Source organism: Prorops nasuta, unplaced genomic scaffold, assembly GCF_024137725.1.
Source record: "Prorops nasuta isolate Cenicafe-Biocafe unplaced genomic scaffold, Cenicafe_Pnas_1.2 PNAS00004, whole genome shotgun sequence".
NCBI lineage: Eukaryota > Metazoa > Arthropoda > Insecta > Hymenoptera > Bethylidae > Prorops > Prorops nasuta.
This window is the reverse complement of record NW_027116801.1, coordinates 8,108,994-8,136,701: the sequence shown is the minus strand read 5'-3', so window position 1 is coordinate 8,136,701 and position 27,708 is coordinate 8,108,994. Positions and strand designations below refer to the sequence as shown.

General features: G+C 44.2%; 1 long non-coding RNA gene across 1 annotated transcript in view; it reads right to left on the bottom strand.

The window, feature by feature from the left end:
* Window positions 1-26,041, bottom strand: part of LOC136772990 (uncharacterized) — a 79,687-nt gene extending 53,646 nt beyond the window's left edge. The window contains exon 1 of the long non-coding RNA XR_010822537.1: window positions 25,993-26,041. This is a non-coding gene — a long non-coding RNA (uncharacterized lncRNA). The remainder of the gene's footprint in view (window positions 1-25,992) is intronic.
* Between the last annotated feature and the right edge of the window lie 1,667 nt (window positions 26,042-27,708).

Here is a 27,708-nt window from a genome sequence, read left to right as displayed (position 1 = left end):
AATTGAAATTTATCGGCGTTATGCGCATACTCGCGCGAGGTTTAGAGTTACAAATTATGAGCTGCAATACGAGCGGTTGAGCTTATAAATATTTATAGCTCTGTTCTCTATTTCACTGTATATAGCCGCGTAGAAACATACTGGACACGCGTCAATACGTAAGAATTACAAGAATATAAGCGTGGGAGTGGCGAAAAATCCAGACGGATTTGCATGCGAAATAAAGGTCTTCGGGGGAAGAAATGCAAATAGCGTTTGATAAAAAAAAATAGGGAGAGGGAGAAGAAGAAGAAGAAGAATATTTCATGGTAAGTTAGATTGGAAGGTCGCGGTAATATTGGAAGATTTGCAGAATATGGCGAGATCCTTGGATATCCAGAAGGATTTGTGTTTTTTTTTGCAGCTAGATCCTCGAAGCGGGGAGCTAGGTGGAGTGAGATTTGATTGGGGGATCGAACGCGAATGGTCAGAGTTGGACGAGGCGACTGTGGCGAGCGTTTATGGTTCGTCTCTCGTCTCGTCGATGTATTCGGGAAGGACGAAAGAATAGTGAGTAACCTGCCTATAAATGTGTTCACACCTAACAATTAGCGGGTGCACGTCAGGCAGCTCGTAATAAAGCAATGATCGTAGTTTACGAGGTAGTATATAACCCCACCAGCAAAGCAACCAACCACAAACGCACCCCCACTGCTTACTGTCGAACGGTGTGTCCGTCCGTCCCAGCACTTATCACGGAAGGAACACTTTGTCCTTGTGCCATAAAAGTAATACCTTGTAAATTGTCAGGATACATTTCCTCACAGAGCTACTCGCGTCCTCTTCGAACGCCTCCGATCATCCTGCACTATCGATTCCTATTCATATTTTTCAAATACGTCTACCCGATCGATGTGCTATTCATCCTTCGATCGCTCTCTCTCTCTCTCTCTATATATATATATGTGCGTACTGCCCCTCGTGGATATTTCTGCTCGAGTTGTAAAACTTGGAAATGTATCCTTAAACCATACGGCTTAAGATAGATCTGCGTTGATAATTTTCAAACAGGTGCAGGCGTAGCTTTGCACTCCGCGTGTACTGTATTACATACCTATATAGGTGTACGAGGAGTGGGGAGGGGCCCTTAACGGCGTAGGTGTCGATGTCAGTGATTTGGGTAGAGTGAAAGGTTTTCGATGAGGCAAGAAGATGGCTGCTTAGGTTCGATCGTCGAGGACCAATTAAACTTGGACTGCTCACAACGCCTATTATCCTGAAATACATTAGGCCCTGCCCAACGCCTTCGACACCACACCCATTGCAGCAGCAGGTATATCGGGGCCAGACCAGGTCTTGCTTTACGGTTATTTACACCATCCTCGCAGCTCCCGCGACAAACATTCTCTTTTCTTTATACTTACTATAAATATAAATACATTATAACAAGTTTCGCTTGAAAATCAGCGATTGCAAATTGATCCCTCTTAGGCCGATCCAGAGACAAGGCCAAGTGCTTAAATAATTCCAGAGTAATATGTTCAATTAAAGCGTTCGTAAATGCAAAGCAATGATGTCAGAGGAATCGCGTTTTTAAGAGTCCGATAAATAATTTAGGAACGGCGTATGCAGCCGGTCATTATTGCTAATTGGCATTGACGGACGTAGATTGAAAAACGTTGTATATAGCAAGAGCGCGTATGAACGGAATGGAAGAATGTGATGATATCGGTGCTGATGTAGCGTCGGCATTTCGTACGAACGTGACTGTCGCCCATCGCGCTATGGGCATCTGCCAGATAAATTAGGGTTGCTCTCTCGCTCGGTACTGGCCCTTCGGGGCACAGACAAAAATAAATGAATGATGGAGCTGTGCGAGAATCTACTCCGAGAAACCAACTTGGTCTTCTTCTGCTGCCCATCCCCGGAGTGCACTCCTCTTTCTCCCCCCCCCCCCCTCCCCCCGCGCAGGATAGCCCGAAAAGTTCGATGCCATCGTGCAGGACATCCTCCACGAAAGACATTCTGACTACAGAGTCGTCGACTTTGTCGTCGTAAGACTGGCGCGGCGCCCGTAGCGGTAGAACGGACCTTGTCTGTGAGAAGAAAATATCGGCAGGCGGGTTGGTAGTCGTGCGCTGCTTATGGTGGAGGAGGAAGATGTCCGCGAAACTCTTTCGTCCAAAAGAAGTCGGATGGGGTTGGGGTGGCCATAGTTTCACGGTCCACGACTTTTTCTCTTCTTCCACTGGAGTTTCTTTACGAGAATGAAAAAGCAAACATCCTCTAAAGCGACCCTTCCCACTATCCCATCTCTCCCTCCATGCCATCTTCAGTTTCTTCTATCATCTCTTCCCTTCCTTCTCGCTCGCCAGCAATTTTTTCTCTCTCCCATTTCTACGCTGCCAGGGACCATCATTGGCGTAAACATGATTTAGAGTAATGTCCAAGTGAGAGAATAAAATCCCGAGCTGCTACTACCACTGGACGAGACTATGTATTTCTCCATTGTAATATCTGCCCTTCTGCCTCTATATATATATACATACTATACTCCTCTCTCCCGCGTTCTGCCTCTCTGCAGCAATACTTTCTTTACGTCACTCGCAAAAAAGAAAAAAAATAACTGCGAGAGTACACCGCGCGTATATACACGAGTCGTATACCGGTGGCGCGAGCGGATTCCTCCGCCTCCTCGAGAGTTGCAACTCGCGATGAAAAATTAAAAATACTCGTGTTTGAAAAAGCGAGACGTTTCATCGGCCGCGGAGGTGCTCGCGCGGAGGCTCGAAAAATAATACGAGGAAGATTAAGCAAGCAGCTGTACCCAAGGAGTTTCAGGGATACTACCGGTTATCTACCTTTATGAGAAACGTGGTAAATGGGTTAATGTTTCGTTCCAACAGGTGGCCGCTATTGGACCGCAAGCTTATAGCTTTACGACAATCTAAAACGGTATTGTAGCGATTCCATTGATGCCAACTCGACGCACAGAGGCATAAGAAGTGCATCAAAAATTCATTCATCCTGCCGGTGCATGCCGGACGTCGGGCAACGACGGTTGGAACTTCAGGCTGAAAGACGGCCTCGTTCGCCGAGGCACCGCGTACATTTTGCTGCAGCTGACACAAGTTCGCAGCCTGTGCCGATTTCTTCTCGTTACGTTGACAGCTCATAGGATAACCGACTTGTTTTTGGGGCCCCGCTGCTAATATACTGTATACGCTTCAGCCTGGTACACGTCAGTCTTTATTGCCGCTCTACCCGTCTGCATGGGCTCGTAACGATACCTCACTTTGTTTACGTTATGTACAATCATCCTCTCTCTTCCTTCCCAACCGGTGGAATGCAAAATATCGAAAGAATTCTCCTACGTTCGCCTCTCGCCGTTCATCATCGAGGCAAAAATAACTTTGCCGCTTCACTCATCGTCGTACGCTTCCACCAGCGTCACAGCCAGAATCATATCGATGTAAAAATCTTGTGCGTATAAACTTTTATTGCCCTCCATAAGCCCAATGAGATGATTTTCGGTTACTTCATTAACCTCGAATTTATAATCGACCACTTTCCTACATGCTTTCCTCAGCGTTTACCTTATATATTGTGCCGTTCGTTGAACAACGCAATAAAGATATTCGCGTGTTGCGCTAATCGATCGCAAATACATCCCTCGCCATTTAGGTGTAAACCGAGCTTGAAAAATTTCTCTGGTAATTTTCATCAGGTTTTGCTAAATCGTCTCTCTCTCTCTCTCTCTCTACGCAAATTTATCGTACCGAGGAGGCAACTCGTTATTAATAGCGTTGATAAAATTTTAAAGGTGCGAGAATTGTAATTGGCTTCTCTCATTTGCATATACTCCAAGGAAAAGTGAAAGGTTCTTCGTTCTTATTACCAACCAACAATGATTTAATTGTACCCGAACGAAGATATTTCTAAAGTATAAAACGACAATTATTACAAAGTCTCGATTGGAATATTTTTTGCGCAGTGAGATATAATATTCGTAGTGGTAATTGCATAAAGATACGTGACAGTTATAAACACTAATAAACTGCATAAAGTTTGCGAGCTTTCTTCAATGATGCCGTTTTATAGTCGTAACATACATTTTTATGAAACGATAAAGGAAAATGGACGCATATATTCGCTTTGGTGATAGGAGCCAAAAATAAATGAGCGCATATATGCGCTAATGATGCAAGATGGATGCAAACGGGTTAAGAATATGGCAAGTTAACCTTAAAATTGAGTCGGCATAGTGCTGCGCGCGCGCGAATATATGTTGTGGGGGCAGATAGATGAGATCGCGAATGATGAGGATCGTAGGGGAGGGAGCGGGGGGGGGGGGGAGGGCTGATACGCAAATCTTGCGCGGTATATGCATAGTGCGTGCACGATGCGTGGCTGGTGAAACGCAAGAAGATTTGGCATCTAAAGCGTCGAGTTGCGTGCGCAGTCGCACCAAGGGCCATCGAGATGCAACGATTATCGCAGCGGCATCTGTATGGCGGTCATTGAAATAGGTCGTAGACTGTATGGGCGGTTAGCAGGGTCCATTCCGCTAACGGTAACGACCGACTCGCTGGTTCGAGTCTCGGCTAAACTCAGCCAAACATCGAGCATGGCGTCTACCCCCACCAACCTAACCTCTTCCTTTCTACCGAACGGCGCATGCGCCAACCCGAGGAAATTCCGCGGCTTTCCTATAGATCGAACTCTCTCTCGCCCTACCTATATATATATATATATATATATATACGTATATCGTACACGGCTATACCCATGCCAAGGGAGTGCGAGGGGAAATTGGCCCCGTGAACGGAATTGAAGATTTCTCCTGTCATTTCCCCGAAATCGATCGCGTGAAATCGTGCATCGCGAGATAACCGTGAACGTGCCGTGCATTCTGTGGGACAAACGAAATTTTCCACGGCCTTATCTCGAGAAGGAAATGGAAGTATCAGGAATAAATTGCTTTCTGGAGGAATCGATTTTTTTTAAACTCGCTCCAAGGAAGAAATACAAAGGATAGGGTGGTGGTATCGGTTAGACAATCGCCAAACCGAGGACGAATATGCTAATAGCGAAACTTGCCTTTAAAGCGATTCCCGCTAAAATCCCTATCGGTAACAAGTCCTTTCGCCGGGTCGCTCGCTTTATTACCGACGTGCCGATCGATTTAAGTGCGCGCGCGCGCGCACGCACGCCTCTCTGCCCGCTCTCGTCCCTTCCTTCCACAATTTCCCCGGGAGTTCCAATTTAATCGAATATTTTAATCGCCACTGTTGAATCCACGCATGCCTCCGAAATTATGGATATGGACGTGTGTGAAACGCTACCCAATCGTCGTTGATTTGAAAGGATGGTCCAGTTAATAGGACAAAAGGAAGGAATTAATGAAATCAACAAAATTTGGATCGATCTGTCTGTAGGATTCGTCTTGCGGCTCTTCGTTCGCCTGCCTTAAGCATATTGCGAAGAGAAAAGTCATTTGTATAAAGACCGTTTCAATTAGCCAATTAGCACTGATGCGTAAATGAGAGTTCATTAGAGTGTTAAGTACATTTCCATAAACCGTCTAATCCGAATGGCATCTCACTTATTAGAACATTCAAGCTGAGTTTATCCAGAATCTTGTCACGCTTTTGTAGGGAATTAGCTCTTAAGTTACCATGTTTATCAATGTAATTATCCATAACGTGTCGTCTCTACGATTGTTTCCCTATAATTCGGTCCTAAATCAATTTTATCCCATTGCCACCTCGTGTTAGGCACAAAAAACTCGTAAAAGCAATGGATCATATAATAAACATCTAATTACATCAATTACAGTACACGCAAAATTACATAAATTTTTATGCGATAAGCATTTACCAACGCCCAATGTTACTCTTTTCATCGAGCCAATCAAGGCATTCGAATGATTTCCGCTGAAAAGATTTAATTTCCCACTCTCCCCTCCCCAGTTTCACTTGTCCATAAAAGTGAATTACGCGTAGATTATGGGAAAACTATCTTTATGACTATACTATCTACAATGATACTATATCCATGTATATAATTCAAACTTAATAGTTTTAATATCATGTTTAAATACCGGTACTGCAATCAACGTAGCATTTAAACACAGACAATTTTACGCGAATGATGATACTGCTCTTTAAAAAATAATTACTTTTAATAATGGTGACTTTTAAAAGTATTATCGCGTGTAGTATTTAAAACATTGACGTTACCTTTCTTCTATACAAAGTACCGTATATGTACGTATTAGGTAAATTAATGAATATAAGGGGGTCTGAAAAGTTTGCACGTTGTCGTGTAACTCGCCGATTTATCATAGAGTCGCGTGCAGACTCTCTGAACTTTGTATATACGTATATTTAATATACTGGACAGAAAATTGATCGCTCTCGATATTTTCTTATAGCATGTTTATTCATTTACCATGATCTATTAAAATGAGAGCAATAAAAACACGCTATATTTGTATAATCAAAACTCTATTAATTCTCTCTCGTTCGTATTGAAGCAATAAAAAGTAATACTATTTTACGAGAAAAGACTCGGGATGTTGCTTCTGTAAATGTGAAATACTCATTTTTTATACACTCGGAAAGGTGCCCGTTTGTATAATATTGATTAATAGCGGTTGCTAAGGACATTTTATTATAACCATTAGATGTTTCAAATGATCAGTATAGTTATTTAATAATTAGTTGTATCAATACTTTAAAGTAACGCTTATTATGTAAATATATAAATAGAATGCATTGAATCATGTTAGAAAATTTATAGAGACAATTAATCTTTTTATATTTAATAAAATTATGTTTATACTTTCCTCAACAATTTTTATTGAATACTTAAATTAATATGACTGCGATATTATTAACGTTAATGTGTAATTTTAAATACATTAATAAATCAACAAATGAATCAATGGTGTATTACGTGTAAGTATGACATGATTTTTGCAGGTAACAAAAAACGAATTTGAACATGAACCGAAATCGCACGAATTATAAAAATTATTATTGCATATAAGCAGCTATCGATTTTTATAAACCAGGTGAGCATTTTTAAATTTCATTAATTAATTAATGCAAAATTCTGATATGTGTATCAACAATATGAAATTAATAAAGGTATAGATCCATCATTAATCCATATAATTAATTTATTACATTGAGTGAAAAGTTCTTTTTATTGCTGATGAATATTATTAATGTGTATCTATAATTCCATTTTTTTAACGAGCAATATTGTTATTCCTTCAATGTGTGAAAGTTTGTGTATGTATGTAAACAGTTAATAGAAAACTCATAAAATCAAATTATTCATTAATAATTATCATATTATTAGGTATGATGATTTATTTATGTACAAAATAAATGTGACAATTGATTGATAAACATTTATTCATCGCTACAATAAAACTGCTTGTTGTATGATTTTAATAAACATTTTTATTTATATTGTTGTTTTATCGCGGAATGCCGTATACCAAAATCAAGATATAAAATACTTTAATTGGCGTTAATTAGATCGGATTGTCCTTGTAAAGACGAGACCGGTAACAGAATACGTGGAAAGAGCCTGATGAAAACGGCTGAGGTTTTCGAGACAGATTTTGGTCCAGTGGGCGTGGGAATACAGTTGAAAATACTTTGTAACTCTGAAGAATAATTAAGTATGATTTCACTAAGCTGGGACAGTCTTTACGAGGCAGCAAAAGCATACAATGTAAGAGAGTCTCGGTTTCAAATTGGAGCTCCGATGATTCATGGAAAAATGAAGGTGGCTGGAGGGACGTTAAGCACGTTAAGTAATAGTTTCGGAAACCTAAGGGAAAACTTGGTGTAGTACGACTGAATTTCAGAGTAGGGTCTGAGGGTGGAGCGGAGGAAATGGGGCTGGACTTTCCCTAAATGCATTCAACCGGAACGAAAATGGTTCTCTCGCATTCTGACACCCTGAATTTTACAGAAAAAAAAGACATCTTTGCTTCGAAAGTAGTTGTTGAAGATGTAAAAATATTAATTTTCAAACTACCAAAAAATATTTAGATCAATGTAATTTAAGTAGACGAAATGGTAAGATGCTGTGATAAATCTTCGGACCAACATATAGGCCACTCCCTGATCGAAAAGAAAAATTAAACATCTCGACGCTGCGAGGCTCCGGCCTGGAAACTATGAAAAGAGAAATTTTCAGCGTGCCATGTTTTCATCGGCCGCGAGATCAAATACGGAAACAATGAATCGATTGTTTAGAAAGAAAACAGAAATTTCTCATCCTATTCCTCCCCTCTTACACGGTCAGAGCTTCTAAAACGAAGAACCTGCTCTTGACTTTTCCTCCGCTCATTTTTTGCCGCTATATACCATTTGACCTAACACCATTTTTTACTTGGACAAATCCCCACTTTCCTCCAGCCGAAACGCCCAGCCGAGAAACCTTGTGCCTATGGCCGCCAACGAAGCAGATCCATGGATTCCCTTTCCACGTGCAACTCACAATAATTCACGTCTCTCCAAACGTAAACCCCGAGAAATTTCCTATTCCATATATCCCAAATGTTCCAGCAATAGTGTGTCGAAACGATAAAATTTATTCGAAAATATTCCAAAAGTATTCGACCATATAGCTGAGGAGAAATAAGATGAAGTTATTTTCCAAGGTAATATCGGGATAAAAAATCGTTCAATTAGGAAATGGGGGAAAAAAGAGGGGATGCTCCAGAAAAATAGTGCTCATAGCTCGGAGACAGATTTACGGTGGCAGAATGAGAGCTTTCCTTGTTAGCATTGCAAAGCAGAGATTTGGTGTGTATCGTGCGTTCTCCTCGGTGCTTTAATGTAATCGCGCAAGTTGGACAGTTGGACTGCGCGCGGATCACGCTGTCTCTTTCTTAGCGTCCGGTTTCGCTATGACTCGTAAAATTCAATACTCCCCCCCCCCCCTCCACCTCCCCAGCCATTCTTTATTTCTCCTCTTGCATACAAATACTCGAAAATGTCAAGAAACACGCAAGCACCCCCTCTCGAATCCCCCCCCCACCAGTCGTTACAACCAATCACTTATCTCAAGAGTCACGGAATACTTATCGTTGGATATGAATTTACACGAAAAGTTTCTAGCGTGTACTTGCTGCGCGCAATTCGCCAAGGCAGCCTCTGGCTGCTGCGCGAAACTCTGGCCACGCCTACCTCCGTGTCTTTCTATCTCGATTTACCTATCAAGATCTGCCGCTGAAAAAAAAACACTATATCCACACGCACTATCTCTCAAAGAATCGCCGATGAAATTATATAAAATATTCCCGTAAAATTAGTAGATCCAGCACAATAATGAACGGAGGAAAATATTTGTCGGGATGGAGTTCGGTGACCTTGTCGAAGAAATAATTAATCGGATGCAAGGGCGATGCGATTGGAGGATGGTCGAGCGGAGTGGATGTTTGACAGGAGTCACACGCGAGGAGACGAAATAATTTCTCAGGCGAGAGACAATGTATCGGTAGAAAGTGATCACAGACCTGGCAACCACGAGTGCAGTCGTTGGTTGGCGTTTATTGCTCGACGAAACACCCTTTAAAAACGCATCATACACTTTTATGAGTCAGCGATTATGCTCTAAACTCCAAACATCCCGGGCACCGAAGCCCATAAAGAGTAGTTTGTACCAGAGTTTACATCGATCGCTTCGAATACATTACCTCTCCACCTTTCCAAGCCGCCCCCTCCCCCCTCCTCCCCCATCACCCACCGCGATCTACCACCTCCTGCACCCCCGCGAAGGACGTGCGTGCGACGGCCAAACGCGCGGGTGTCGCAGGACAAAAATAGTAAAAAGGAAAATCGAATAAATTACCTCGATAAGATCCTCCGTGAATATAGTTGCTGTATTAACGCCGCTCGTTTCACGATAAAACTACATTGTTGCCCGACACAAGTGATACCACGCCACTTTCAAAATGCTGCACTCACCAAGGGGAATACAAAATGCTTATTAAACCAAAGAAAATCACTCGCTTGCCTTCCCACATTTTCTATTTATGTGTATACGAGGCTTCAGAAATTCTGCAGTGCTATAAATCATGAAAATAGTAAAAAGTGATTGTTGAAAAATTGGGAAAACATTTATTTTAAGTGCGTTCGAGTGGTGGAGGAAAGCGAGGGAAAACTTGAGGGTCATGGATAGATCTCGGTTGACCCTAGTCTCTCGCTCCTCCTCGCCTCGAGTATTCTCATAGTTATCCAATCACCGGAAGTTTATCCTAGACAGTTCACCGCGTGCGATGATTGGCCCCGAGGAACTCTTTATCCAGTTGGGACGTTGGGAGCTCATCGCGAATAAATTGACATGAGTTAACACGCGTTTTATGATGTTTAAAGAAAAGGAGTGTACACTTATATATATATATATATATATATATATATATATATTACTAAGGTCGGGGCTGACATTTTTAACTGGAATTTTACGATAGTCTTGCTTGTACTGTTCGGAAGACTTTGGAGATAATCGCTTTTAATAATCATCGCTCGTCGACCGTTTCGATCTTCTTGTGTGGCCGAAGCCTAACGATTTCTTTCCTCTTCTTCTGCTTCCCCCAAAGCCTTTTTTCATTTTGCGGCATCTCGCAAGCCCACCCCCTCCCCCTCGCTCGCTCGATCAACACACTCCGGTCGACTAAAAAATACCCGTTCAATTAAAGTGATAGGGCGTGCTCTCTAACGGTAATAGGAATACAACATTTTCGTTCGTTCGTGTTTTACGATCCGCGACCAAAGAATACGAGATGCTAAAAAGTAGTATTGGCCTATTTGCTATAAATGGCCGAGAGCGTTTCGGCAATTAAGCGATATATATCTCCCCCCCCCCCCCTCGCATTATTATAATAGTCCGGTGACTCGATAAACGCGAATATGGACCGAGAAGACGTTTCAATTGGTCCTCATCGTACAGAATGTTATTTCGCACAGGGCGAATTCTAGGAATTCCAAGTGGGATTTTTTGTCGGGGCGTCGAAGAACAACATGTTGGGTCGGCGAGGCAGCGCGGAGGAATAAACGAAGCCGGAAAGCCGCAACCCGTTACCTGCTTTTTTTTTCATCTAATTTTCCATGGCCACCCGCGCAAAAACAGGGCAAAAAAGTGGTGCCCAACAGCGTGGCTGCTTTACTGTTACAGCCCTTTACGGCTTGGAACAAAGTGGCGTGCAGAACTGCCCTGGCTACTACCACCATAGAGAGCCGTTATAAATTCAAGCTGGACACTCGGTCGAAGGCCGGATTCTCGCCCTGGCTCTATCCCGCATCGTTGCAAAAAAAGGGTTGCCTGCTCGCCACGGCCTGAAACCGTTATTGTTGCACCAATGCAAAATCTTCCCTCTCGACTCTCACTTACCTTCCAACTTTCCAAAGTGCTAGTCTCTTTCCGAAAGCAGTGAGACCGCCGCGTGATTACTCCGAGTGGCTGGCTGCGCGCATATGCGCCAAACGTGTTCTACCATAGCCAATCTCTGTGATTTTCTGTGCAGTGAGAGAATACTACGGGAGGGAAGCAGCAACCTATCATTATCTATCGATAGGCCAACGGGGAGAGTGCGATCGCTACACACGCTTTTCGCCGAGATTCTGCTTATTTTTACAATAATTGGATAAAGCAATATTTTCCAACGATTCGTTTCATGAGTTTGCTAATGGAAGCAATGTGAAATCTGTCAAAGCACTGGTAACTGCTGCTCTCTCGATTTACTTTCCAGCGAATAGTTTACACGTGCGTTGGACAAACTTTAGTGTTTATCGTGCTTATCGAAAGAAGCGAATAGTCGCTTTTACGTAGCCGGCGAGCTAGTCGGTTTATTTCCCTCTGTTTCTCACTTAAGCTGCTCGGGCGCGTAACGTAAACGATCACTTACACACCTTGCGCGTCAGCTGTCTGCACTACAAACACGAGGCTTCGTAGAAACTTGGCCAGAATAAACCTCGCGCCCTACCAAATAACACTTCTCTCTCTCTCTCTCTCTCTCGCGGGCGCTGAGAAAGCTTATTCCTAAATTTAATATTTTACAATTAAAGAGAAATGGACGACGAGAGAATTGAAAAATTCGCTACAATGTGTAAATATGGGAGGAGAATAACAACCAATTGATTTTGCATGGATTTAGCATCGTGTGGAAAGTAGCGAGGAATTTCTTCTCGTTAAACCATAGGCAGGAAGGCCTATCGTAGTACGAAGACCGATATTATGGTGGATATAGACAGAGTATCGCGGATGACATTAACATCTTCATTTGCATTAATGACCCGCGGCGTTCTTCCAAGCGCGCGATATCCTACATATATATATATATACTTGGCGAAGGTTAGGTTGCGGTAGATTTGGCGCCATTTTCTTATCAATTAAGGTGAGGGGCAAGGATGGAAGTTTCAGGAGGGGTCTGCCACAAAGTTTGGCCTTAATCGGAGAACGTCTGGACCTTTCGGCAATCAGACTGGTCTGGCTGTTATTAGCATGTATTACCCGGCAGCAATGGATGGCCAAAACTGGAGCGATAATTGCAGTGGTGCAGGATGCAAGAAATGGATATACAGGTGGCCTATTCGTTGCATGGCTCGAGTCGGCGATAAAGAGGGCGGTACCAGGCGCAACATTAATGGTTCTGGTTTTGCTACCTCGACGCTGCATCCTTGACCGGTGTCTAAGGTATAGCAAACCTCTAAGCTGCAGCGTCCAATCAAGAGGAGCAGTGGTCTCCCCAATCGTACGCAACACCAGCCAACCTTATAGGTCCCCGTGTATAGTGATTACGAGCTACGCTATCCCGTAAAGCGGACCAAAAACCCAAAATTAGCACGAAAATCCCTCCCAGCCTCAGCTTTTTCAAGTTTGTCCGAAAAATATGGGTCTTCTTCTTGCGCGTGTAGCGAGGCATACACGGGCCGTGTGATCGTATAATTTCTATATTCTCCACTCGGTTTCTTCCTTTCCATTATACATATACGCGATCCTCCCGATAGAGCGCGCAGAGTCCGCAGCGTTGAACTTTGGTGTGGTCCCTTATTAATTTTCTGCCTCTTCTCCTGGCATTCCCACTTCTTGCAGCCATCCTCTTAAACTCGAGCTTATCTCTGGCCTTTAGCGAGATAAGATTCCATTCTACGGCTAAAGCGTGATAACTTTTTCTTCGACTCTCGTTTCGCGATTCCTCTCCAGTCGTTTCCCTGAGCTCATTTCCTCGTGCCCTAACCTTTATCGAACTTCTAATTGGACCTGAAGGCTTTCCAATTTTCTACGTTGCAATTCCATGATCTAATCTTGGCCGTAGTCGCTCCCTCCCCCGCCGCCGCGCGACCGTCGCTTTTAACAGTCGATCCAACCTTTTTCCACCACACGACCCCTCGCTACTCCTTTAATCATTACTCTCTCGACCCAAATTGACCGTTCCCATCCTCCCCGAGTAATCGGGACGAAATTTTTATCCTATTTTTCCTTGCTCGCTGGCGGGCGGGAAGAGACCGGCAGGCAGGCAGGCAGGCAGACAGACAGACAGACCGGGAGGGATGAGGAGGGAAAGGAGGAGAGAGTTGGCTCGAGCGAATATTCGTTGCGGGTAATTTTCTTTCCGGTACACTTAAGCTCCCAGGCAATCTTTTGCCCGTTGCTTCCAGATGCTCTCGCAAATTTCGAGGCTCCACCCACCACTCCTGCACGATATCTTTTTCTCGTGCCGGCGAATTTTCGCTGATACACGCTCCGGCATAAATCCCCAAGTGCTTTTAAGCTTTACAAGTTTCGCGAGCTACAACCAACCTGCAGAGACCCAAATTGTCGCTCGCTTCGATCTCAAAAGTTTCAGTCTTGCAGCAACTCTCTTACGGCCAGCTGAAAAACTTCCCTACCCCGCCTCCCTCCCCCTTCTGCCCCTTACTTTTATCCAGCTGGTGCTTATTACAGGCTGTCTCGTAAAAGGGGTAAATCCGAAAATTAGTTGGAAACTTACACTCCTACCAGCTTTTATTACTCACGCACTCTCGAGATACCCCCTGTCCTTACCAAGCTTACATCTTACCTAATTCCGCACAAGAATATTTCCTTTCGCGTTTAATCGCATTTTCCCAGGAATTTCTTCTTCTTCTTCTTTTTCTCTCTCTCTCTCTCTCTCTCTCTCTTCTCGTTATTCCCCTTATTCTTTCTTCAGTTCTCTCGCTGCAGCAGCGTTTAAAAGCTTGCTCCTTCTGGTCTGCGAGAACTTTTCACTGATACGCGCTGCGTGGGCATAAATTTCCAAGTGCTTTTAAGGTTTACAATTCCGCCCAATGGACGCGAGAGAACCAAAATGTCGCTCACTCGTATCTTAAAAGTTTCATGATACGCCGGCTCCCGCGATTGGACGGAAACTTGGCCGAGAATACCGTACCTAACCCACGCTAGCCAAGAAAAAACCTGTCGATATCTCGAAAAAGGGGAAAAAAAGGGAAAAAGGGAAAAAGCGAAGAAACGGGAAAGGGGCTCTGCTGAAAGAAGAGACGAAGAAGAATCAGCGAAATGAAACAAATAAGCTTTACGATTCAATCAAGATAGATGGCTGCTATAGGTTATACTCATCCGTCCGAGTTTCTGGAAAAATTCCATTTTCCAACCCAGCACCGCATAGAATAAAAACTAAAATACGCTCTTCCATACTCGACCGATAAATTTCTCAATTTCCAACGAAACTTTATGAAATTCATGAAAAAAAGAATATGGATCATTAAAGAAAATTTAATAAACCCCTCTGGCCTGACCCCTCCAACAATTTCATTGTTGGATGGATGAGAAATTTGTAGCACTTAGGGAAACGTCTATTTTTCAAACGAGCGATGAGCTTAAGGGGGCCTATCTATATATACATATATATATGCACGAGATAGAGACAGAGAGAGGATCAGGGTATAGGAGAGCACGAATTTATTTGGTCTACATCTATAATGAAGGAGCTTTTCCCGGGCTACTCGCGCTTTCCCGGAAATGTTGTCGTTAACTGGCCTTTTTATGGATTTCTTTCGGCGAATAAGGATTTTTTTTCCGCTCCAGAGAAACACAGTTCGTGCAATGTTTATTATCGCTGGGCCTCTGCGTATATCTGAAATAACTAGGAAACGTGCCGGGGCTCGTTGAACCGATGCGTCGGCGCGTTGGCGTGTTTCACCGGCCACAAAGTGACGAGTTATCTCGAAAAAAGATCGCGCCGCGCGCCACTGCTTATTCTGGATGCTGAATAAAGAGTATAATTAAGTGTACTTGATCGAAGCTACCGTGACTGTGTGGCGCGGTCCACCCACGCATGGTCGCTTCTGCCACCCAGCGAACAACAACATTGTTGCCAGCGCCCGTAAATGTCCTCCTCTATTCTCATTATTTTTTTTTGTTTTTTTTGTTTTCTTGGAAATGGTCGTTGATGCTGTGCTCCCGTTCGCTCTCTCTCTCTCTCTCTCTCTCTCTTTTGTTTTCTTTCCCCTTGCCTCACTCGTGTAAACAAAACAAGCTGCCGTACCCATCACCCTCGTTCTCGCTCCTTCCGAGGTCACCTTCCTCGCCTCTCGATAAACAGAAGATGCGCGACCGAAAAAAGTACTCTTCGACAAAAGAGAACCTATACCGAGGATTTTTATTCTTTTTCCACTTTTTCTCATCCTTCTCTCGTATTATTACGCAATTGTTTCTCTGCAGGGATTAATTTATTCGAATTACGAGAGGCTTTCCGCGAAGAGAATTCAGCGACGGGGAATCTTAATATAAAATGATGCGAGTTCTGGCGAAGAGCGGCGTGGCGCGGCGGCGGCGGACCAATAAAAGAGACGAGCTGCTTTCGCCTTTGAGAGAAGAGCGGAGAGCGGAGAGAGTTTGTGCAATGGTGCATTTTAATCGCTGCGAATGACGATGGAAGCCGATGATGAGTCGCGGAGGGAACGAAGGGACTGGAAAACATATCAGCTGCTAAGGGAGGAGTCGTAAATTCTTGGACGGTTAATCTGCTTGGATTGCAGTGGATGCGACGGAGCAATGGCGCAGAAAGGAGTGAAAATCGACGCGTGGCGCCAGCGAACCAAAATTCTCTCAACCCTTCGCGACCATTTCCTCCCTCGAGAAACCGATTGCCCTCTTTTCACCCAATGTTTTCCCTCCACCGACTCCAGAGGTGAGTCAGTCGCTGCACAAATTTCTTTCGGAAAAATCAACAGCCGTAACCCACCCGATCATTATTTGCCACCAATACTACCAAAGTAGTTGTCTAAAAAAAAAAAAAGAGCAGAGGATGCTACGAAAAAATTGATTTTATTTAATAAAGTCATCGAAGCAATAAAGCTAAGAGAAAAGGGAGATTTTACAGTTCCCCGAATTGCAAGGCACTCGGGCGTATCGTGGAAAATAAATTAAGAGTTCTCGCGAGTAAGAAATAAAGTGTTTAATACGCATTTACTCTCTGACCTGGCGATTCTGGGGAAAAATCCGTATGTGTGTGTACAGAGCGTGTGCAGGTTGCGCGTGTATCGGTGTGTAAACGATAGGGACAATTGGGGCACGCGCACTTGGGGATAAGGCAAGATGCACGGAGAGGCTATCCATTTTATCGACCGGTCTCTCGACGCGCGCACCTTCGTGCCAACGACATGGCGGCAGACCCGAGACTTAACCTTCAAATTTTCTCAATTTTACAATTTCCCCGAGGAAATTGCCCCTTTTGTCCTGACCAAAAATTACGCGTATTTAAAGCAGCTCTCGTCTCGAGATTACAATTACATCCTCAGTGAAACGCGGTGAATTAATGGAGAAAGTGGCGGGGAGGAGGGGGGGGGGGGGGGGGGGGTGGATTAAATCGCATCGTACTTGATTGGGGCGAGGCGCGTTCTTAGTATTTGCGATGTCAAATCTGAACGAAGTGGACGCTCGATTGGTTTGCGAACCTTGGCGCGCTTCAAGGCTGCTACAACGAAATGGATGAAAAAATTCGTAGCGCGGACGCGACGATCCTTTACTAGATTTTGAGTAAACACGGCAAGAGAGAAGCTTTCTGGGCACGAAGGAGAGATCTCTCCTCGCGCCATCAGAATTTGAAGCATGAAAATTTCTACGGTTCACACTCCTCCATCAGCCATAGCCAACCGTGGCACGGTATTTCTCGCGCTTTAACGGTCCAATGAAACTCTCCTCCGGCGCGGCGGCGTTTAGCCCAAGTACGTATCTTATCCATAACTTATGATGCCTGAATGTACGGCGAGTACCCCCCTGACTTGTTGCAAACACTTTATAACTAATTAGCGCGGCGATCATAGACTGTTACCTCGCGCACCCATTTTATTAGGTTTTGCCTTAATAAACGCGGAATCCACGGTGATTTTCCGCAAACGAATGGACATATTGTTGCGGATCGTTGAAAAGTTTCAGTGGAATTACTCGGTGTTTAGCTACGGTCAGCGTATTAGGATTGTTTTTCTTATAATAATTGCACTGTTTGCACGAGCGACATGGCTAAATATTGATGGAGCAAACGACACCACGTACACACACTGCTGAAACGAGGGCCTTGAAGTGGATGATTTATAGCCCGGCACATCGCGAGACTCCGCTTAGCTGTACGTACACAAGTATATATACGTACACAGTCATCATAAGCAAAGCTACGAAAATAGACGAGCGGAGCTGACGAAAAATTATGCAACGTATAAAAGTATTTTCTAGACAAGATGCTTTTCGGCGATAGTAAAAGTTTCGAGAAATGACAATTAAGAAACAAATGCTTTCGTCTTGCAGCGAGATATTACGTATATAAGGAGGAATATAAAGATTTTTTTAAGACGAAAAGAAACAGAAATTTCCTGGCATAAAAAATATTTGTAAAAAGGGAACAATGAAAAAGTCGTAAAAATCTCCCCACCTGAGGTGTCCGATATTTCCCAACAGCGAGCAGTGCCAGGGGGAAGGAAAAAAAAGGATTGCTTCCTTCTGCAAGTTTTTCCCGGCGACGACAATTTGGGATACATAGCTTTCGCGATATGTTCAGTATTTGCGCTATTACCATCACAATTTTTTAGATCCATGATTTTATAACTTTCCAATATGTACGGTTAAATTGATTTCCTTTATAGGACATAAATTCGAGAGAATTTTTGCAAAACAAGAACGGGTACAGGGACGAGGGAGGGGGGGGGGTGGGGAGGTGATTTGTAAAAAAAATCAGGACCAGTCTGACCAGTAGTAAATCAGTTTACAACTAAGTATGCTAATTTGTAGAATTAAACGGAGGCCTCGTTCCCCAGCGACAGTGATATAAATTAATTCCAGCTTTCCTCCGGCCAACTGGAAAATATCGCGGTCCGTCTACCAGCGGATTTTCATTTTAATGAACTGCGTGGCGTCACATATTTCTCGGTGACGCTCTAATTGCGATGGAGCGACGCCACGATAAAACGCTGGGAGGAGAATAAGTGGGCGTAGGAGAGAAGGAAGGACACGAGGCGAGAGAGGACCGGCAGAATTTTTGCATTATTATTTCCATAGGCGGGAAAATTATTGGCTTGGAGAAATCTTAATATTTCCTTTAGCTCGGCCCGATAAACGAACCAGTCGTAACAATTTGCCGAAAGAGTTCGACATTCCAACGGCGAATTTTGAAAGGAAATTCAACGTATATGTATATATACATATTATAGGTTGCCGGAGGAGCAGAGTGATCCTACGCGCGTAAAGCTCGCCAAAGACACTCGGATGCTTTAACAACCGAGCAGTTACGAGAATATGTCCAGTCGATAAGGCCTCTCGGGCATTATCATTTTTCAAGGAAATTCGATAAATTTTCTGTTCGATTTGCGCGCGCCGAGAAATCGCGCAAGAATTCAAAGGATCTTACTCCTGTAAGATCGCGGCAAATCGTCCAATCGCGAAACGAAAGCCAGAGCTTCTTCCTTAAGATTTTATTAGATTGGCTTTGGAATACGTGACTTTGCCGGAGAATCAACTTCATTTCCAGCGTTTGCCCCTCCATGCAACGAGATATCCGGGCGGAACCTCCCCCGACAACTCCCAGCAAGCCATAGAGAGTCCGAGACGTCGAAACCTTGCCGAAAACGTTCTCCTCGCTCCTTTTCCCCGTTTTCTCTTCCCTTTGTAGCATTCCTCTCGCCGCCAACGCCGTTTTTTGCCGCGCCCCACCTCCCCCCCCCCCCCACCCTTTTCAACATTGTTAGCATCGACCCACACCGACGCCGCCACGACCACGACCACACGACGTTCTCGCCTTATACCCCCGGACACGTCAGCCCCGCATGCGGAAGCCTCGTAAATCCTCCAAATGGAAATAAAGCGGTTCCACCTATCGAAAACTTCATCTCCGATTCTCCGATATGATTCCGTGCGAAAGAAAGGCGAGGAGCCTCGATTAGATAGCCCGTGGAAATTTGCGAAATTTATTAAGGGAGTGGTGCGCGCACACGGTTGCATATTTTTGATAAACGAAGCTTGGTTGTAAAATTTAACAACTTAATCAGAGAAAAAGGAGAGGAAGCGTGTGTTCGCCCCCCCCCCCCCCCCCATATAGTCTTGGAAAAGTTTATGCGGCACACGAGAGAGCAGAGTGCATCCTCCTATATATCCCGCAGCTCTGGAATTATGCATCCAAAGTTTTTCCGAGAATTTTCGTTATAAGCGGGATTAAGCCGGGGAGGATCTTGTCATCGGTGGATTCAGCAATGATCGCAGTTCGGCTTGGGTATAAAAGTTGTTGGAGGCAGGTCCTCCTCCGTGTATTGGCTGCAGCTATACGCACCGGATAGAAAGGAACAACTCGTTTCCAATGTGTTCACCGCGTCTTTCAGCCAAAGAGCAATTCCTATTCCAACGACTTTCCGTAAAAACGTCTCATATCGTGAGACATTGTTAAATATATTACGCCATTGCCTGAGATCCCGTGTAATACATATGTATGTATGTAGAAGCGGCCACATCCCAATAGAGATCACGTGCCTTACACGTTTTACAGTCCCAGCGTTGATCACAGTCTAGACGGACCTGCACAACGGATCCGCCCTTTTCCTTTTCCCGCACCCAATCTCATTTTTACCACCAAAACCTTCCGATCGCCGAGAGCATCCGTCCTTTAACATTCCCCGTACCAAAGGAAAATTAGCATTTTGCATAAAATTATACGAGACAACAATGTATCTCGAAATGACTCTTCTTCTTATTTTACTTTACCCCCTTTTTCCTTCCTGCGCGACCTCTCTCTCTCTCTCTCTCTCTCTCACCTCTATCAAAATTCTAATTTTCATCCGCAGCATCCTGATGCTCTTACATTTTCAGAGGCTGCAGCAAGTTTTCATGTCTCTCCCCGAAGTTTGCCGATTCGGAATGAGCCAGAGGGAGTGAGTCAGCAAGAGAGAGAGAGAGAGAGAGAGAGAGAGAGAGAGAGAGAGAGAGAGAGAGAGCTCTTTCCCGAGTCTCCGGCATCTAATGAGACGGCCGACGTCGCCATCGCGATAGACGCTACTCGCCTGTATAAACTATATACTGCATACATGCAGTGTCGCGCGTGAGTGTGGCAGTGTAGCCCTAAAGCAACGGCACATAACTTTACATGCATATAAGTTAGAGGGACGTAGACGAGTCGAGAAGACTGTCGCAATTCCGCCAAACTTCCACAACGACATTCCTGCAGCCGATCTCAGCGGAGAGCTTCGTCGTCGTTGTCGTTGTCGTTGTCGTCGTCGTCGTCGTCGTGGTCGTCGTCGGGCTGGCTTGTTTTTACTCCGCCAATCCTCGCGTCAACAATGTAACTCCGCAGAGCTCCGCCCTGTCCACAGGACGAATAAAACCCCGAGCGGTCGCTGTCCCGATGAGAAAACTTGGCCTCATCCTCCAGCGTCTTATTCCATCTCAATCATCGACCATGGACAAATTAATTGGACGAGTCCCAAAAGACTCGCAGCAGCTCTCCTCCATTTACGAGCTAATTTCGTTCGAGTGCTGTATAATTCCAAAATTTACCAATCACCGTCCAACGACGACGAAGGACTCGGCCAATCGGACCAAACTAAAAAGTCCAATTTTTCTATTCCCATCCTCGGATTCTTCGTGCTACTATATAGTATGCGCATACACTGCAATATCCAGCGGGAAAGTAATTCCTACCGATCGTTATATAATTGGGAAAATTTACAGAATATTACGCCGAGAGTTTGATAAATACTCTCCCGTAATGGACATAGCCGCGCGCGAGCGCGCGTAGCCATAAAGGACACAATCGAAGGAAAATTATGGTAGAGTTGTAAGGTTCGGGCAGTCGAGCATGAAAATGCCACCCGTGGAGTGCGCGCGCGAAAGCGAGATATCCGCCATTACGCGAGGACAAAATTGCATCGAAAAAGAAAATCGATGACGGCGCGACGCGACGCGGCGTGGCGCGGCTCGGCGTCGGAAATACCAGTCGCGCCGAGGCCGATGCCGAGGACCGAGGGCCGTTCGGGCATACAACGTTTCATAATTCGCGATAGCATCGAGCTAAGAAAGAAACAAGCTGCAGCGGGAGAAAAAAGAGTACCTCGAATAAAAATAGCTAGCTCGACAAAGCGTCCCGGTTCGAGCATAAACTTTGCGCGCGACTGCAACTGCGCCCATCGCAAATGAACGTAAACAAACGTGTTTACGATATCGCCAGATTTCCAAGTGCGCCGGTTTATACGGGGACTCGCCTTAATTGAGAAGTCCCTTCCTTTCCAACTTCGATTTACGTACGCCTTTCCTTCCTTTTTTTTCCTCTTTCTTTCTCCTCTCCGCTGCTTTCTTCTTCTCCATCCTCGATATCCTCTTCGACACCCCTCCCCCCTCTTTCCCGATTCGCACGGAATTACCTGGGGATCGTCGCTTCTCCCGATAAAAGCTGCACTAAATAATCCGACGCGACGGACCGTTCCACAGTCTCCGGACTCTCCTACTCCTGCCTCAGTCCTATCGCGAATGAAATTTCGTCTCTCGAGTCCTGCACCAATCGCTGCGCTACGTCATTCCAATCCAAAAGTCTAATCTACGACTACGAGCCTAATGTTATATTTATCGGTGAACCGGCCGATCGACTTTCTTTCTTTCTCTCTCTCTCTCTCTCTCTCTCTCTCTCTTTCACTACTATAAAAGGGATCGACGATGGAGTTTTCGAAACGAGTGCAAGAAAAAAATCAACCTTTTAACGCAATCCTCTGATACGGCAAAGCTTAAGTAGCGATTAGGAAAATTTGTAAAAATCTTCTTGGTTGGTTTTGGCTGGAAAGGTGAGAGAGAGAGAGAGAGAGAGAGAGAGAGGTATATGGGTGAAACGGTCGTAAAATTGTTCTCTTATTATTTCAGGGCCAATGTGGAGGGAGAAAAATGAAAGATGGGATCGAAAGAATTGAGAAGACCCTCGGAGGAAGTTGTACAATCAGGGCGAGTGCGTCGGTGATCTAATCATGGAGTCTCTGCTGGTGCGGTAGTCTGGTAAAGGAAATGGCTGCAGGCGAAAAGCATGACGAGACGAGAGCGAGGATCCAATCAAAACCGAAAACCTCTAATTCCCTTGTCCGCATTTTATCGATCCGCTCTCCGATCCAATTATCCTTTATAGAGAATAATTCCAGTCGTGTTTTCTCCTCGAATTGCGCCAAAGCATACGCGCGAACGTCGCAGAAATCTCACGATAAATAAAGATATTTCTCGTGCATGACCCAACAACACCAGGACAGCTTTTTCTTCTTCGATAACCCTCAACTATGTGTACACTCCTATGGTAAGCACGAAACGCGTAAGACCGCATTTCCGTCTTTTAATTCGTTCCGGTAGTCCAGTTCTCGCGTAAACCGTGAATGCTCGAGATGTCTGGTTGTCTTCGACAGAAGGAAAAAAAAAGGAAAGAGTAGAAAGGAGAAGCCTGCAGCGGTATCGTCCAACGGTAATCTCCGTCGACTAAGCTCAAGTGGAAAAAAAAGGGTTACCTACTTTTTTTGCCGTCTTCTTATTATTCCCTCGACAGGACGTACCACGTAGCCAGACCGGACAAGATTCGTCGATTTCAGGCCCTACTTTTTATGCAAAGCTTTTCGTCGAAACACTCTGACTCCATATTTTCTATGAAAGGTTGGAAGAGGAGGATAAAAAATTGGTAAATCCAGCAATACGCAATCACGGTCCTAAACAGCAACTTTGCAATATCTAATTAGAGTGTGTACTCTGCAGTAGAAAATAATTAAGCGTATAACGAACAGTGGCGAGAAACTTTGAAAAAATGGCAAACTTTTCAGCCATCGAGTAACAGAATTGTAACGCAGCTTTTAACAGATTGCATCTGAATTTATAGTTAACATTACTAAATTCAAATAGTCGAGGACATTTATGTCTTGATTTTAAATATACTCACCGCAAATATACGCGTTGGGACTGGTAATAATTACTACGTTGTAGTAAATTTTGGATATATGACCTTGTTCCTTCAACTATAACCTCTAGTTTATTTTTGTTTTATTACATTTTTATAGTTAGAAGTACTATAATAGTGTGGGTAACTATAAAAATAGCATCCCGCTGATACATTTTTTATAGTTGTGAGACATACATCGCTAGAAAAAAAGTAAAATTACGGAAAGCAAAATCTGGATAAAAAATATTAGGAAAGAAAGAGAATTGAAATGAAAAATGTGTGCGCGAAAATAAAAGGAAATGTTCCCTCTTATCAACTAAATAAACACCTTGGAGGAAAGCAAAGAATTGAAATGAGATAAATTGGAGGGGAAAACGACTGGGCTATAAAGTAGAAATGTTAATATAGCACAGGCTACTATTTGTATTTATCTCCGTGCATAAATGGCCATGAGAGATTTTTCACGCGCTTCCAGGGAATTAATTAATTCGCTTGTTAATTAGTTGCAAGCTGGTAATTGGCATGCACATTGGGTATTTTCACGCGCAGTAGCAGGAACGTGCGGTCTATTTAAAGACGCGAATACTATATAATGTATTAAATTGTGAATAATTCTTGGTGGAAAAGGGCGCGATGCGAAACTGGGTACTGTCTCGTAAACACGGAAGGTTACAGCGGTCGACTAGGGTAGCTTAGACTTTGGTCCAACTGCACTATCTCACTGGCTAATAGCGAGCATTCGCCAAGTTGTAGGAACACGCACACGAAATTTCTCTGACGTCCTTGAGACGGTGTGAGTAAATTTCGTGACGGAAGCGAGGGCCGCAGCGCGTAATAAAAGACAAGCCTGGGAGAGAGAGAGAGAGAGAGGAGCGTGTAAGTGAGCCGTTTCTATGTGCGCGCGCGAGACTCTAGTCTCGATTCCACGTGAAATGCGCGATGACTGAAATACGAACTACGAAGGCTCGGCCGTGTAGTTGTGCCTGTAGGTGAAAAGGTAGCAACTGCAGTGGCGAAACTGCAGCGGCACTGCGGCGCTATTTATTCATGCCGAGCAAAATATTTCATGCCCGCAGGGTGGTTTCCAGTGGATTATGCAGCGGACATTGTACCGGCTAAAATCGTCCGACTATGAAAACTTGGCTCGACCCCCCAAAACTTCTTCCCAACCACTAAAGACGCCCAACCAACATCGTTCCCTCCTCCCCGCTCTTGCCTCACCTTCGGGACCTACTTTTACTTCTCTGGGCCTAACTCCGGAGACAATCCCATTTCCGATTACAGTCACGTCATACGGCTTTACTCTAGCGCAAAAACCTTTTAACCTATCGCTTTTATTTAGCGACCTACCTCGCAGCGTCAACGAGGTTCCCTGGGAATTACTGCGGGAAGCCTTCGACCACTCGTTTTCGATCATCCATCCATCATTCGTTTTCCACGATTCTTCTAGAATGATGGTACGCGTAGAGCTTTTTAGAGTGCACGCGAGGACAGAGGGCGCGCAGCGTCCTTTAATTTGGGAGAAACGGCGTAAAAGTTTTTCTAATGAAATGCTATAAAAGAGAAAAAAGACTGGTGGAAGGGTTTGCAATGTCGAGTCGGTGTAAAGCAGGGAAAGGGCCGACGGTACTTGTCAGGGCACATAAGACCAAATGGCGGACGCGTGTATTTAACATTGCAGACTTACAGGCAACTTCGAAAAACCCCTTATTTCGTCTGCATTTTACGTAGCGTGGAGTACCGGCGTTGAATGTCAACCAACGTCCCACTGCACGTATATTTTCGCTATATAAACCTACCGTGTGTAAATCTTCAGAGACGCGTGCTTAATTGTCCAATTGCGATAAATCAAGTGATCAGCGCTAAGCTATAATTATCCGCTTGTAGACAATGATAAATCATGCATAAAGACGTAAGACCATAAAATTTAATGGTACTTGAATCGTAGGCGTTAAAAGTACCTAATTATATTCCTAAGCTACAAAGTTTTCCAACAGGCTGTAATAAATAAAACCATTATGATAAGATAATCCTATTCTCAATTTCACTAACCTATAAATACGATCGATCGATGAACACTGCTTTACAAATATTCTTTAAGTATCATCCTCTTTTCAACTTGATATTCTTTACTTTTGATTAAATCTCTCTCTCTCTCTCTCTCTCTCTCTCTCTCTCTTGTATATTCCTGATATCGTAATACTACCAGTGTTTCGTTCGAAAACATTTTCCTAGAAAATGTTTTCGTCTAAATATATCTGCGCGCCATCGTTAGGAGTTCCTCCTAACTAGCGTCACTCTGTATACGCATATATACGCAAGACGTTCTCTGTGTGCGTGACCCAATAAATGGCCTCCCGGCATGTCTCAGAATTACCAGCGTCCAACGAGCGGTAAAAAGTTCGGAATAATTATTTTACAACAGGCAAAATAAGCTTTATCTCGCAAGGTAAGTAAAAAGTTTCTATAAAAGAAATTAGAACACGGTGTCTTACTTCTTTTCCGAATTAATAGTATTTCTCTAATAACGGAGGTTATGGTCGAAGCATCTTTATTAGAATACAACTTGGACTTACCCAACCATACCACAGCTTTAACCAGGTGTACTGTGTACTTGTGTCGCAAATCCGTATCGAACATCGTATACAGCACAGTATCTGCGTACGTAGATAAAATGTTTTAATACAGGAGGAATAGTATAGAAAGAAGGGCAAACTAACCTTGATTCGCCAGTGTGTTGATATCTAGTCTACAAAGGGAAGAGAGAGCCGATCACGTGGTAGGGCACGCACGTTGCAGGCTCGGGGATATTCTCACGTCGTTGTTACACGCATGCGTCGATCATGGCACGCACCTATCACGATGAACGAGCTGCTCTTATACACAGGCACGTAACTAGCAGGCACGACAAATATACATACATACGCGCATAGTGTATTCGGAAAATTGTTCATCGCGACGTTCTTGCATAGGGAGCTACGCGCCCAGCAGCGCCAACGAATCAATTTGAGAACACATGAATCTCGTAACGTCACTCGGCCCCCTGGTGCACTGCTCTACCACTCGCGAAATTACCGGCCAGGCCTCAGTCCATCTCCGATTTACACTTACCGGCCTCGCGGCTCGCACTACTTGAGTCAAATTGCACGAAGCTCAAGCGTGTAAACGTCATACGTCCTCCAACGTCTGTAAGGAGCGGGCAAACAGCGTTAATAAAGAGCACTTTCGTTTTTTAGATAAGAATTTTATAGCGATGTTCGGTAAGCTTAAGAGTCCGACGGCCGAGCAATTTATTCCCGCGATGATAAAGACTCTTTTCGCTAACGTACGTCGCCGTTGTTAACTGGCTCGTAAAACTTATGGTATTTCATTATTTTATCCTGGATTCGAACGTTTCCCTCGAGCCCTTGTTGTCGAGAGTTCTGAGGTTATGTTAGTATGAGACGAATGTACAGTTGTGAGTATTACCAACGAGTCTCGTTCGTTGCTTGCGATAGTTACTTCGAGCTGCTGGCGTGACGCTTGTTTTTCAGGGAGAGTGTACAGAACTGGCGAAAATAAAGTGTATGTTGTAAGTAGAGCCGGAAGAATACTGGGAACTCGATCCGACGGCGCTAGCGTCGTTCGCGAGAGTAGAGAAGGCTCACTTTTGGCGTCGACGAGGATAACTTGGTAGTCGTTGTCGTCACCAAGGGTGTTGCAGTCGTGGATAGTCAAGTCGTTCGGCCCTAGGTAAAGGCAGTGTGCCGTCTGAAGAGCCGGCAGACCTGTTTAAAGTGGGGGAGTTTATGGGTTTGCATCCTATGTACTTCCATCGTATCTCTAGTTATAGCTCCTCGACAAAACCCACGTGTATAACCTCGTATACTCTCCCTCTTCCTATTCCTATCTCGCGAATGTGCCTGATACGGGGCCTTCTTTAACTAAGATCCTACCACAGAAAGTAACGTCGTCTCTGGATACCTGCTAGCAGTGCAAAAGCATTTTAGTAAAATTGAATCCCCCCTTCCACGATATGCTCTCTCGTCTCGTATTCAACGCTCCTCTAGCTATTCGGTTTCATTGAGCGGCTCCGAGGATTACGGATCTTATATTTTAGAAATTAAATATGCTGATGGTTCAGCATTTTTTAAAGGCTCTTTCGTTTCACATAAACTCGAAGGAAGATCGATAAATTATGTAGATTTTCTGACAAATTTTATCACGTTCGGATTAGGTAAGTAATTATTGATTTCCATTTAGAAACTAAGTTTCGCTGAAAAACGTGACTACCAACTTTACGTGGTGATCCT